Source organism: Phodopus roborovskii, unplaced genomic scaffold, assembly GCF_943737965.1.
Source record: "Phodopus roborovskii unplaced genomic scaffold, PHOROB, whole genome shotgun sequence".
Lineage (NCBI taxonomy): Eukaryota > Metazoa > Chordata > Mammalia > Rodentia > Cricetidae > Phodopus > Phodopus roborovskii.
This window is the reverse complement of record NW_026126602.1, coordinates 962,407-977,760: the sequence shown is the minus strand read 5'-3', so window position 1 is coordinate 977,760 and position 15,354 is coordinate 962,407.

Here is a 15,354-nt window from a genome sequence, read left to right as displayed (position 1 = left end):
TTGTAGCATCAAGTTAAAGAGGTGATCATAATATGACCTGTGGGTTTGAAGAACACTAGCAAGGATCTAAATGTCATCAAGGCATAGATGAAAACTAGATATAAAGATGAATGAGGGCTTACTGGAGGGATGCTGAAGGCATGAAAGAAGAATTCAGCTCTGTGGAGATGCACCCCTAGCTACAAGAGAAGCAGAAAAGGTAGTCCCTGAGAAGGGAGTCCATGGAGAGATGGTTAAGCAGGAGCTGCAAGCAAGGGCTGGGCATGCAGCGCACTCTATTGGTATCTGCAAGGCCCTGGGGCTGCTCCTCAGCACTGGGGAGGGGATGGCTAGAAATGAGGGAGGAGTGAACAAAAAGAAGGAAGGAAAAAGTTTTACTCCCAAAAGCCATCAAGCCATATATTTGTGATTTGTGTAATTGTCTGTATGTGTATTATATTTTCATATAAGCATGCTACAGGGAACTTATGATATGATACCTTCAAACACAGTGTAGAGTTCAGATGGTGGCAAACTTGAAATACTCTGTAACAAACAGAAACACAAAAACAAACAAACAAACAAGCAACAACAACAAAAAACAAAACACAACAACATACCGTGGAAGAACACGGTTGAGCTCCAGGAGAAAGGTTGTTTTGTAAATAACCAGCATATTCCTTCCTGTGGGTGCCTATCCTCTTGCCTGATGGCCTATGACTTATTTTTCCTTTCCTTTTAATCACCCACCTCAAAATGTTCACAAATATCTTGTGAATGTGTTCTACAGTTTCACAAAGTACTAATGTCTGATTTGTAAGGTAGTAATTTGCAAGTTCACAGTTTATTCCTATTTTAAAGCATAATAAAAGACTTTATTGTTTTCCTAGCTTCTTTTGCCCCCAGGAGATCAATTTGCATTTTAAAATCCTGGAAGGTGCAGACTGGAGTTGCATCTTGATATTGTTGTCGCAGCCTCTGGTTCCACTTTCCCCTTGCATTTTATATTTGATATTTTACAAATGATTTTCATGATAAGTACTTCTCATAAGAACTTTGGAACACTGTTTTATTACTATATTGCCCTCAAACACTACCACATGTGCTTAGTAAATGTTTTACTCTTGACTGTATTTTAAAAAATTGCCTTGTATCATATCTGACTTGATTTGGGTAAAATTGAGAGTCTTGGAGGACATGCAAATGTACAAATATCAGACTCAAAATTGGTTTTCTTCTTAACTTCTGTGGAAAATATGAAGAGAAAGAGTGTTGGAAATGTAGTCTATGTAGCTAGGAAACCCAAATGCTCAAATACCTCGAGCTCTCCGGCCTTTCCTCCCCTTCCTTCTTGTGCCTTCTTTCCTCCCCTCTTCCCTTTTTTTTCTCCCCCCCCTCAATTGTCTTCCGTTTCCTTTTATTGATATGATTTTTATTTAAACATATAATTGCTGAGATGACCCAGTTAGGATTCAGCAACTATAGCTCCACTGAAGAAAATAAAACAGCTGGAGATTATGTGAAGTAATATGGTCTCATAAAAGGGAGCTGATGAGATGGTTCAGTGGGTGTGAGAGCTTGCATCACAAACGTGAAGACGTGAGATCAAATCTCAGCACCCACATTAAAAAAGCTGAGTGTGGCTGACTGCAGTGTGTGTTGGGGACTGTGACAGAAGAGTAAGTGGTTCTGGTGGTCCCAAGTATAATTCTAGGTTTAGTGAGAGACACTAAACTCAAGGTAATAAGGTGAATAGTGATACAGTAGGACACTCAGTATTCCCCTGACACACATTTGCAGAGCCTGGACCATCATGTGCACAGGTACCATACCCACGTAAACAACACACATGCACAGAGGCACACATGCACATCGGGGCATGGGCGTACACACACACACACACACACACACACACACACACACCAGAGAGAGAGAGAGAGAGAGAGAGAGAGAGAGAGAGAGAGAGAGAAACAAATAAGTTACATTTGTAGGTTAAGTTTAGACACGGCTGCTCTCTGTGCTAGTCTGTGTGGCTGCTATAGCAAAGACAATGTAAGTTTGCCACTTCCAAACGCTCATCTGTTTCTAGTCTCTGAAAGCCACAAGTCTGGGATAGGAAGACACATACATGGTCAGGAAAGGGCTCTCCTCCAAGGGCCATGCTCTGCCACATCCTTGTATGGAAAAAGGATTCAACACCACTCTCTGGGACCTTTTGTATGTGGCTGAATGCATTAGTTAATTTTCCTGTTGTTGTGATAAAATGCCCTGATAAAGGCAACCTAGGGGAGAAAGGATTTATTTTGCCTCACAGTTTAGAGATAAAGTCCATAGCAATAGCAAAGTCATGACAGCAGGAGCTTGAGGCAGCTGGTCACTTGTCACTTGTCAGGAAGCAGAGAGGAATGAAGGCTGGTGCTCAGCTCTGTCTCCTTTTTGTTTAGTTCAGGACCACAGCTACAGGAATAGAGATGGGCACATTTATGTAACCTAGTTGGGGACATTCCCTCCAGGTAAATCCAGATGTTGCTTTAAAATAGAGAATCCCTCACAGATCTGCTCAGTGGCTCATCTCCTAGGAGATGCTTGATCTGCTGGGTTGACAATCAACACTAACCATCACATGGGCCGAGTCCATGCATGAAGAACCAGCCTTCCAGATCCAAGAAGCCCATCATCTAAAATGACCCAGTCTGTGATGAAAGAGGTAGGTAGTTTACCTCTGAGTTGGGATTCACTGGAGAATCAGATGGCCGATGAAGTGGGGATAAGAGGTTCCTTTAGAAGTTTAAATGAGTTGCAGAGGATCTTAATCGAGAGTTATTTTATGACTGAGGTAGAAAGTGATTTGTACAATTGCTTGGTCTAGCACCAGGCACCCCAGACAATACCAGCATGATAGGAAACAGCTTAGCTCCCACAATCTGCAGGATCTTGCTTTTCAGCAAAGGATTTCCCATGGACCTGTCATGGAGTCTATAGACAGCTCATTATCCAGGGTAGAACCTAGGTAGCCATGTGGAGACATTGCTGAGTATTTCCACATCTTTCAGGGGCCACACCACTTATGCCATCAATTCCATACTGACTCTTTTCCTTCCATAATGTTCAGGATAGATGCCATACATGCACACAGTATTTTCTCATGTGTGTGAGCTGATAAATAAAACCAGGAGTGATTTCATAGACTCAAAGCACAGAGCCAAGCAGGCTAGCAGAGTTGGGGAACTCTGGGCCAGTGAAGAGACTGCTTTTAAAACCAAGGTGAATGAATGATGCTTGAAGAACAACACCTGAGGTTGACCGCTAGCCTCTGCTTGCCTGCGTATGTCTGCACATGTACAGCTGCACACATCTGCATATGCTTGCTCCTACAGAGACACACACCTGACACAGTAAGTGAGGACACCATTGGAAAGGGCCTCGTGGTCGCAGAGACTCTGATAGTGCTACACAATTCCTTGAAGGGGCAGCTGGCAAAGACACAGGGGTAGGAACACACAAAAGAGCTGCTACAGAGCTGCTACTTTCTCTCCAGTTGATCTAGGTCTTAAAGAACATGGCAGGTTGATGGGGACAGAAATAGCCATTTGGGCAGGAAACCGCTCTTGCCTGGACTGTTAGACCATATGCCGTATAAACTGAACATGCAGGACCCACAGGAAAGTGACTGCCAAAACAAGATGGGACAGTCCTACAGGGTTCTTGCTTCTTGGAAGAGTCTGCCAGATATTCTGCAGAACACAGATAAAAATGACTGACAAATTGTGTTGACAGGTGGAATAGTTTCAAATTTTCTGCTTCACTGAGAAGTCTGCCAGACACACTATGGCCTATCGGCTGAAGATGGATACTCCAAAGTTACAGAAGAACTTTGGGTGACTGTTGAGGCAGATGTCTCTGTCAATACTAGAGTTTATGTACTATCCTTCTGAGGTCTTTGATGGAGTTGAAGACAGATAGTTATGTTTATGGTTTTTCTTAGTTATGATAAATTTAAGTTATATATAAGACTTTAGACTCAAAAAGATAAAATAGATGATAGAATATTTTCTATGCATCTTGCCAAATATTAATGGACTAAATATTGTTAACTTACTTGGCAATTGTTTTGTTATATATAATTTTACTATGTTAAAGTTAAAACCTTTCTTTTTACTCAGACAGAAAAGAGGAGATGATGGGGGATGCCCTTCTGTATAACTGTTTCTCTAACTGGTTGATGAAAAATACGCTGATTGGCTAGTAGCCAGGCAGGAAACATAGGTGGGGCTACCACACCAGGAGAAGGCTGGGGAGAGGAAGGCAAAGAGAGGCCACTAAGAGAGACCGAGCTGCCGAAGAAGTAACATGCCAGATTACAGATAAGCCATAGCCTCGTGGTAATACATAGATTAATAGGAATGTATTAGTAATTAAGACAGAGCCAACAAATAAGAAGCCTGAGCCATTGGCCAAACACTTTATACTTAATATAAGTCTTTGTGTGTTTATTTGGGGGCTAAGTGACTGTGGGACCAGGCGGGACAGAAACCTCTATCTACAGCAGCTTTATGGCTGTCAAACAGAAGGAAGCTTGTGGTTCCTGGAGGAGCAGGCCTTCATATTCAGAGAAGAGCAAGTTGCCAAGAAAAGACAAGAGGCCAGAGTGATGACCCACAAGAGAAACGAAGCTCAAGTGACAGATTAGTCCATGTGATCAGCCACGGGGCTTAATCTTATGATTCATATTGCTTCTTCCTGAAAACTGAACATAGGGGATACGTCAAAGAAAGTGTTTGGTTTATTTATTATGAAGAAAGTTCTCTGGATGTACCAATGACTTAGTCTAGTGTTTACTGTCCACTATTAGCTGTTTATATAACTGTGTATACTGTTATTTTATTTGAGATAGTGAAAGACCCACTATAAATTATGGAAAAAGGAAAAGGTGATATTTTAAAATGTGAGTCTTTTATCTAACTTTATCTAACCCAGTTAATAATAAATAACCAGTAATGAAAAGAAAATTTAGGTTTTATTTTCATTACGGGGGTCTCACTATGTAGCTCTAGCTGTTCTGGAATTCATTTCATAGAGGAGGTTATCCTTGAACACACAGCGATCCACCTGCCTCTGGCTTCCAAGTGCTGGGATTAAAGGTGTGTGCCACCATAAACAGCTAATTTTATTTTACTTTTATATATTCACTTCCTTTTACTGCTTTTGAAGTTTGAGAAAAACTTAGTTTATTTAATTTTAATTGTTATAGTTCTCTCTCTGTCTCTCACATGAATTCTTCTAACATTGAATGTTATGGTTGAGGTACATAGGAAAGTTGAGAGTGTTGACATATTGGAATTCTTGTGAGAGCAGTTACAGGAAGTAGTCACAATGGCCAGCACATTTTCACCTGGGTCAGAAGTACCCCAGTGTGTTTGTGAGCACTGGTATTGTTAATCCATTACTTAGTATTGAGCTGTTTAGAACTCCTCGGAGGGAGGCAGAGATAACCTTTTCAAACCGCTCCTGTCCCTTCTGTTCCCGGCACTGGTCCCATTTGCTCCACCTATCTGGATGAGTGAAAAGGATGAGAAGAAGGAGAGGTCATGAGCTGGGGAACTGCAGGAAAGGAAGAAAAATGACTTATCAAATACAAACTAATTACCAAGATAGATGGCCTTGTGTTAGCTGCAAGCCAATGGTTGCTTAGGAAACATGCAAAGCCTGTGACTTATTTATTTTGTGTCCTTGGCAATAAACAGATGGTAACTGCAGCTGGGGGTTGGGGGAGCTGCTCTGGGTTGATAATTAACAAAGGAGTTAGGGGTTAAGGGACAAGTCAAACGTCAAAAGCCTCCATAACTTTACCCTTCTCACCCAAAGCTGATCTTCAAACCCAGTCCCCTACTTTGCTTATTTGTTGAAACTTCTCTCATCTGTCCTGTTAAATGCTCCCCTTATGTGTTTGATCACATTAAGCTCATTTTCCCCATCAAGTTGAGTGGAAAGAAGTTCAAGGTCTTGTGGAAAGCAACATTTTGTCTGAAATGAGCTAACGAAGCTCTCTAAAATTAACCATGGGAGAAGGTGTCAGGGTGGGGAGAAGTGAAGAGTCATGGGTGGATGGAAAGCCAAAGCCTTTCAGAACACAAGGCTTTTAAAAGGGATGAGTCAGGAGCCCTGCAAGGCTGCCAGGGCTCAGAGCAGAAGTCCTGGCAGTTTGCATACCTCACCCCCACCCCAGGAGGAGCATAGTCACCTCCTGGATGGAAAGTCACCACATCAGGCTCATACCTCCATTCTGCCATGCTGTGAACTGCAGGCTGCTTGGAACTGAACACAGACTTAGATGAGGTGAGTGGAGAAAACAAAAAACCAAAGCACCATACTATTTTCTTCATATTTCCCAGACAACTGTTAGGAGCACAAGCAAAATTAACCTGAGAAGAGTCTGTTGTTGCTTGTATGAGGTCTATTTTATTTCTAGTTCTGTGCATGTGAGTGTCTATGTGCTGGTAACTGCAGGTGCATTTGGAGTCCAGAGGCACCAGATCTCCTAGATCTGGAGTTGCAAGCAGCTGTGGGTGCTAGGAAGTGCACTGATATTCTTTGAAAGAGCACTATGGGCTCTTAACCACGGTGCCATCTCTCCAACCCCTATTTATTTAATTTATTTTATAAAATTATTTATTTCATCTTTTTGTGGGTATGTGAGAATGCCTAAGCGTGGGCATGTACACTGTGTGGCCAAGGATATAACAAGAGGGCATTGGCTCCTCCTGAACGAGAGCTTCAGGTGATTGTGAGTGGTCACGTGGGTACTGGGAATTAAATCTAGGTTATCCACAAGAGTAGTAAGCTGCTGAGCCATGTCTCTAGACCCCTCTCTACTATTTTTTTTTTTTAAAAGTTAGCCAGCAAACTTTGCTTTGCTTAGTTTATTTCCATGGTAGCGGGGTAGGGAGAACTAAAACCCTGAATTTTTAAAAAGTATTTTAAAGAGGTGATATTTTATTTTGAGTTTGGTGGGTATGTGCACATGGGAACCAGAAGATATTGTTGGATCCCCTGAAATCGATTTATAGATGCTTGTGAGCTACCTTACATACAAGCTAGGAACCAGACTCAGGTCCTCAGCAAGAACAGGAGATCTTGATGCTATCAATCACTGAGCCATCTCTCCAGCCCCAAGAATCTGACTTTACTTCATATCCTGTTTCAAATACCCTTTATTCACTGAGTAGTAATTTTACCATCTCGTTAGCTATGGTTATGTCTGAAAAGATCAGCCAAGAAACTTCATGTTCTAAATACTTATTTGTGAACATAGACAGAGTCCATTTTATTCCTAAATATGATTTCAGAAGGTTTGCACCAGGTACGTTTGCTTTGATAATGACATACATAATACACAATGTTTTACTGTGTTCCTGTCAGACGTCACCCTGACTGAAAAGTCACAGCCCCTCATCTTGTCAATGCCTACTAAAAGGCTGGGTCCTTTTTAGCTGCTGTTGACTGCTGGAATGTAAGCCAGTTCAAAAGGCCATAGTATTGGCCTTCCCTGGACCCAAGGAAGAGGCTCCACACAAAAGAAGAGGGCTGGAAGCTCTTGAAGGGAAGAGGTCAGGGTCTTCTTTCTGTGTGAAGTGCTGACGACAGATGGCAAAGCCCAGAGTGACACCAGAGACTCACAGACAAGGCCCCCACTTAGGCTGAAGGGAAAAATGACCCCTTCTTTCTCTTCCACAGTCCTTCTCATATGAAAAGTTCAAGTGAGATTCCACAGAGGAGGGTATGGAGAAATGGCTCAACTTAAAAAGTGCTTGACCCACAAGTGTGAGGACCACAGAAAAATATGGGCATGATGGCACCTACTTGCAATCCCAGAAGTGGGGAGACAGATTGTGGATCCCTGGGGCTCAGGGGCCTGCTAGATTGGGCAATTTGGTGAGCTCCAAGGTTCTTGTGGAAAGATACCAGACAAGAGATGAGAAGGTAAACAAATGATCATGACTGAATCTAATAGCTTCCTGGGTAGGTTATATCCTGGAGAAAACTCAGTTTAATTTAGAACTTTGTAGAAATATGCCTTTTCCCCACACACACATGGTCCTGATCAATGTTATTCACAAGGTGGTTAGAACAATGCACACATCACCATAGAGACTAGTAAGCTAAGCATCCTCATTCACAGTTTGAGGCACATAATTGATACTGAAGTAAGGAAGTGCACTGTTCTCATCCTGTGACAGTCAGTTCTTAAACAGAATGTGAAAGAAATCTACCTAGCCAGGCAAATTTGATGAATCGGAATGTGCTCAGTGGAGAACTTCTTTGCATGGAAAGAGAGATGCTGCTAGGGAAAAAAAATGCAAGCTGGAGAACCTCAGAACTCAAGCCCCCTTCTGTGGCTCTTCTGTGATATTTAAATCAGTTTGATTTGACCTGAGTTTCTTAAACTGAATACCACCGAGGGAGAGTAAGCTCCAAGAAGCCTGTAGGAGGAGAGGAGTTACAAGGTTATGCACCCCATTCCAAATAATCCCAAACCTAGCCCCTGTACAGCATGTGCTCCTAAATTTTAGCATCATCAATCAGACAGTAGCAGCTTCTAGCTTGGAGAGCCAGCAACAGGCATCACAACACTCAGGCTAAGAGGCAGGGATGAACATTCTTTCTCGATGATTCCATTAAGAGAGTTTAATTGCTTTCTACCATGGTGAGTCTCTCTCACACATGAACTACTTAAAAATCAATAAACTACTTTTGTAAAATTAGAAATCTATATTCATAACCAACAGCTTGTAGTCCTGCCAGTATGTGGCTAAAGCAAAGAACAACAGGTGGACATTCCTTGAAAGTCCTATCAAAGAGTAACCTTTAGTGACAGCTTTAAATGACAAAGTGAAACACATTCTCCTTTTATTCCTTTTCAAAAACTCTTTAGTCTTGCAAACCCCAGTGAATGTGGAGTAAGTGGGAAATGGCCAGAGAGAATAATGGCATCTCTCTGAGCAGTACTGCAAATTACTTAGTGGATTCCCACATGTGCTTGATGTATGATTCAGTGGAGTACCACGATTTGCCACAGATGCAAACATGAGCATCGCCTGTCCTTCATGTTTTTTTTATTGTGATGTACATGTATCCTCTTCTTATGTAGTTCACACAATTTCTTCATGCCATATGTGCAGCCCAAGCTTGTGGCATAAACAGAACTGAAGTTCATTCCAGCTAACCCTAGGTCATCAGCCTTGGCTGTGGCTACCAAAAGCACCAAAAACTTCAATACACTTTTCCTGCTTTGCCTGACAGCTAGCTTTCTTAGAATATTTAAAAAGGTGGCTGCTGTCTTTAACCTTTGGTTCAGCATTCCACATAATGCCCTATCAGGATGGTTGAGGAGCCACCAAGCAGATAGCATTAAGTTCGAAGTACCTTGCAAAACGAATACTTTCTGGCTAAGAACCACTGTTGTTCTTGGCTGCATTAGCTGAATCTGCCCACACTGTAAGGATTAACTTTCTGGAGGCGCCCACGACATTCATGTCATCAGTCAAAACTGCTCAAGTGTGATGGAAGAGGTCCCTTAGAAAGACGCTGGAGGAAGCTGGGACAGCATCAAGGCTCCTTTCACTTCCCACATCCAGGTGAGGAATGGCAGGGTTCCAGGGCTGGGGAAGATATTTACTGCTGTCCCTTGGATTGACTGATAGCTCAGGAATTATTCTTGGCCTCTACATAGTGACAGGAAGCCTGTTCTGAGAGCTAAAGGAAGCAGTAAAATCAACAAGAATATTCGTAGAGGATGTTGGACCCTGGGCTCCAGGTAAGAACCTGTGGCTCATATGATGGCAGTACAGACATCATTCTACTCGATGTGTACAATAGTGTGAAGAAATACAGGGCACCAAATAAGAGGGGCGCAGAAGAGCAAAAATATGAGGAAATATGGGCCACATGCATGTGAGATGAAGGGATGTGGTAATGGCATTCAAGCTATTAAATTAAAAAATCACATGACTTTATGATCTCTGTGACTGGATCTCTGGAAGGCTTTGGCAGGCTTGCTGGCAGGGAGCAGCAGAAATCCCTCAATCTCCTTCTGCCCAGCACTGGGATTAGTTATGCACACCTTCACACCTGCATTTTTATGTGTGCATTCTGAGGCTCCATCTGGAGTCTTCATACTTGCCCGGCAATCATTTACTCACCATCCACCTCCTCTGTGCTTTACCCATTGCACCATCTCCAAAAACACAAACCATTGAGCCATCCCCTCAGCCCCTGGAATAGGGTTATGTTGATTTTTTAAAAATCCATAAGGATTATTTTGTTGTTAAAATCAAATTGCTTCTGTAGACCTTGCATTACACTCAAAATATTCTCTTCTACAGAAAGTTATATGCTCACTGTTTCTGCTTTATTCCATTTGAGAACAAAACAATATATTTTTTGTCAGATTGTACTGAAAAATGATATTAAAAGCAGTATTTCTACACCCAAAGACACAAACCACAAAGGGTTAGTAAAAGTGAATAAAGAACAATTACATTTAATTTAAAAAGAATCTTGTTTTGTGTATATGTCTGTTTTGCTTATGTGCATGCCTGTGTCGAGCTGTCTGGAAGAGGGTGTCAGATACCCTGGAACTGGAGTTAAAGACAGTTATGAGCTACTATGGGATTGCTCTGAATTGAACTTGATTCCTCTAGAATAGCAGTATGGAACCTGAAACATCTCTCCAGACCCTTGAACACACTTTAATATGGCAAGTTCAAATCAAGCAGAATATTCTCTTCTAGGTAGTCTAAAGTAGTTTTGCAAAAATATCCCATGTTTGTAGAATTTCTTAAGATATTTGAAAAGAGGTAACACAAATAGTACCAACTAAACAAAAATAAATGTCAAAGAAAAGCAGGGGAAATTTCCAAGAGCATAAAATGTGTGGAAGGAACCAATGCTTCTAAAGAGAATGTGCCTATCTCCAGGGACCATCTGTGTCCACTGGCTGGTGTCTTAATCTCACGGGTTTCTGTGCCACAGATCAAGGGACATACTAGCAACAGAGATTACTGCCTTCAGTCCTGAAGCTTGGGAGTTCAGGGGCAGAGGCAAATGAATTCTCAGATTAAGCTTTGACTCAGCATGCTTCCCCCAAACACCTGACTCCTGATTATACCACTTTCTTACCGGGGATAGGCTATTGACATAGGGACTCTGGGAACACAGACATTTAAACCTGAGCAAGCAGGTAAGTAAGTACATTTTTTGGGGAGCACTGCCATTTGACTTGGATGTATCAAGCATCTTTTATATTTTCATTCCTGGTTCTTTTACAGTGTCATGCTAAGCTTTCTTACTATCAGATTCGTACTCTTCACCCCAACGGAATAATCATGGCTCCTGAAGATGTGTGGGCTGCATCTTTCTAAGTGGAATAGCAGGAGGAATTTACATATAACCTCCAATTCTCCCCATACAAGAGCAGAAAAAAATTTGCCTTACAAAAGAGGGAGCTGTGCTTTGGTTGCCAAGGAAACCAAATGAAAGTGCAGGAGCTAAGAAAATAAAGCAGATGGAGACAGACCCCTGTACAGGTGCACTTTGCTCCTCCAGGCCAGTGCTCTGTGATACCATCCATGTCTCTTCATAACCAGGACAATACCTGCATCCTGCTTTATGATAGTCACTTTAACAGCATAGGTTTTGCTGTCTGCCTTTTGAAACTCAGCCTACACGGTTGGAGTTAAGAGATTTGAGAATCTCAGGCAAATGTCTTTTGATGCTCCCTTTCCCTGCTGTGCCTAGATGGGGTTCCTACTTCTCAAGACATCTGTGAGAGAGTTTTGTCTAGAGTGAGCATGGATGGACCTCACCAGTCACAATACCTAAGAGACATGCAGAATGAAAAGCTGCTCAGCAACTAACATGAAGTAATATTGTCTGAGGTGTTTTCTCCCGTGATTTTAAATAAATGCAGCTTCAGAACATGAGTTTTGAAACCAAACACATCTTTGGAATACAATTTGCAAAGGTAGATAGTTGTGGTTTTCTTTGGGGGAAGGGTGCACGAATGAAGAACGTGCATGAGGATAGAATAGGAACTCTTGCCTATCTTATTGGGTAGACTATCTCACACTGTCAGACCCAGTTTTCATCTCCACAAAGCTTCAATTAGGCAGAAAGAATGAAAGCTTGTCATCAACACAGAAAAATGTTGTTTGGGCTTGTAACACTTCTTCTGCATACTCTAGGTAAATTTTCATTCATTTTAAGTTAAAGCAAATTTTTAAGGCAGTCTAATCTGGAACTTACAGGCCTAAGTTAAAGGCTAGCTTCTAACTTGCCACCTGTCTACCTCAGCCTCCCAAACTTGTCACCCATCTACCGCTGCCTCCCAAGTACTAGGTTTACAGGTATGCACCAAAATCTCCAGCTTGATTTTCATTGATTATTGGTGACAGTGATAGATTTTTCAATGACAGACTGAAAAGTATATTGGGTGTTTTCAGCAACTTACTCTAGCCCGAACACATCACCTCACAGTTTGACATCTGACCAATGGGAATGTGAAATCTTCCTGCTTCCTGATTTACAATGAGAGGCAAGTTTGCACTGGTGTGCGTGGTTGGTGTTGCTGTGGGTCTAAGCTCTGGGAATTGAGTCTTTGGGACAGTCAGTCTGCATGGAAACTAGACTGATACTAACGTGTTTACTTTTCATCTGAAATTGCTGATTCCTATATTCCTTGGACAGCTAAAATGATAAAATGTGTCTTTCTCTATGTCCTTGTAATAAACACAACTGAGCAGTTAGAACAGGGTAGGAAGGAAGGAAGGAAGAAAGAATGATAGAAGAGAGCAGTAGGAAAGGGTGTAATGAAGGAAGGGGGAAAATAAGGAAAAGTTGGTAGCATAATTTAAGACAGAATTCTATTCAGGCCATCCATACATTTGTTTTTAAATGTTCAGCCTTTTGATTTTTTTTCCAGAAGCAAACTTCTCATCTGTGACATGTGGATGCCATGTCCTGAACACCACCAGCTTCTAACCATCACTTGCACAGTTCTGCAAACTGAAGCTTTGGAACTGATCTCACCCAGGTAGAGTTTTGTGGAGGTTGGGAGTAATTTTCACTTAAAAAGAAAAAGTCTTGTTTGTGTTCAAAGTCACTCAGTTGACTAAAGAGAATGTACATAGGTACAGGACATTTTGAACTGAATTATATTTTGACTCTCTTATTACTGTAGTGGGGACAACTATGCAACACTGGCTGGACACGTCTCATCCTCATCTTTAGTTTTCCTGCCTCATGACAGAACTGGACCACAAATATGTCTAATACTATTATTGCTGTTATTGTTGTCATTGTTTTAAGAGAAGGTTTCATGTATCCAAGGCTGATCTGAAACACAGTATATAATGAATGATTACTTTGAACTGGTCCTCCAAAATCTATATCCTCAGTAATGGGATGACAGGGATGCACCACCACTCGCAGCCTACATGGCAAAGGAGATGAAATCCAGGGCCTCATGAACTCTAGGCTACCATCTGAGCTATACCTTCAATACAGGGTTGGTTGGCTTTCTCTGGTCTTTATTCTTCACTCTGCTGAAAATACCCAATTCTGTGTACTTACCCAATACATAGATGATCTTGCTTGATAGAATCTCAATGTGGTTTAGTTATAAAAGGAAAGAGAAAACATAGGCAAATAGGTTAATACATAGATAAATAATAAAATGTCTCATGTATGACCTGAGCAGGTTCATGAGATAAGAACACAGGATTGAATAACCTGGTCCAGGTCTGTCAAGACTTTAGATTCTGCATTGACATAGCTGTGAATCTTCCAGGTGGGCCAGTTCCTCAAGGAAGATATAAGGTTTGAGGACATCTTATCTTACTTTGGTAGTTGATCATTAGATTTTATATTTTATGTATCATCTTGGGATCATGTGGCATTCTCCCCAGGTTTTCTGCAGGAGATTCAGGTTACAAGTTTCAATTTCTGTTGAATGTCTGAATGGAAATCCTTTAAGTGGAGAGTATGTGACCCTGCCCAACTGAAACGGAGACTAGGCCAAGTTTTCCATAACTGCTTCCCTGATTGCTTGAAGAAGAATGATAGTTTTTGTGGTTTTCCCTGAAAGCACTACTGTAAAGTTTGCTTTTATAGTGTCTGTAGCTTATCTTATTTGAGAGGATGGGGCTAAGAGGGCATGCTGGAACATCTCAGGCAGGAAACTTCCTCCTTGTTGGGTTTTTAGAATTCCATGGAGACCTTAGTCTCCCTTGTTTCACTCAGGACTCTAGGGGTTTCATCAAGAATCTAGAGGCTTCATCCTTTCTTGTACTTGTACTTGCCCTCACTTTTGCAGGGGAGTGGGTTGAGTTGCTGGTTTTGCTGTTGTTGTTGTTGTTTTTGTTTTTTCTTTAAGATAGTTCAGTGAGAGGTTAATAACAAGGAGAGTTTCATTGATTTACAAAAGCATTCAGAGACTTTCCCCATCTCTGTCCATTAATACACAGTCACAGAACTGCTGAAAATTGCAGTTTCCAACTCTCAACAAATGATCAAAACATATGAACCACCCTCTCAAGGGGCTGGATAAGGAGAGAGTAGAAGGATTGTGAAAACTGACGTTAAAAGCTCACATGTTCTGCCCGGGCCCAATTTGACACCTAGCTTTTCAGTTCTTCTAAAACACTGGTAGTTCTTGGCTGATGATCACTTGATGAGATCACAAAGATGAAATGGGTCTTCTCATTTCCTGGGCATAATTAAATCCAACAAAAGCAATATTCAAATCAGGAGATTTCTACACAATAGATAATTATATGCATCGAGTTTTGTCTCCCAGCACAGGAAACCTAATGAGACCTTCGGGGACATCATCTCTGAGAGTCTCCTCTCCATCCTAACCACCACTGTGACCTGATAGCTTCCAGTGTTCTGCAGTCTGAACACTATTCAGCACTGTTTTCCTCAAATACAAATGTCTACCACTTATCTTCCTGTTTGAACATGTTTCCATATTAATGAGATAGAAGCTGCATCTAATTGTTTTGTTAAATGCAAATGATTTTAATTCTTCTTCTAAAACATACACACATTCAGAGAGAGACCTCAATGCAAAATTCTAATTTGAATTGTTTGCTATTATACTGAAATAAAGGTTGTTCTAGGGTAATTTGGTGGTAGGTTTTATTAGTTCATTATGAGTATAAACTCAATTTATTAGAGTTAACTTAATATTTATTCAAATTAAAGGATTTATCCTGTCCATAACTCAAGAGTCATTGGCTCTATTTATTTGAGGTCATTTCAATTAATATAATGAAAAAATTGTTTGACGATGTCAAGCTACAAGTACCACATTTC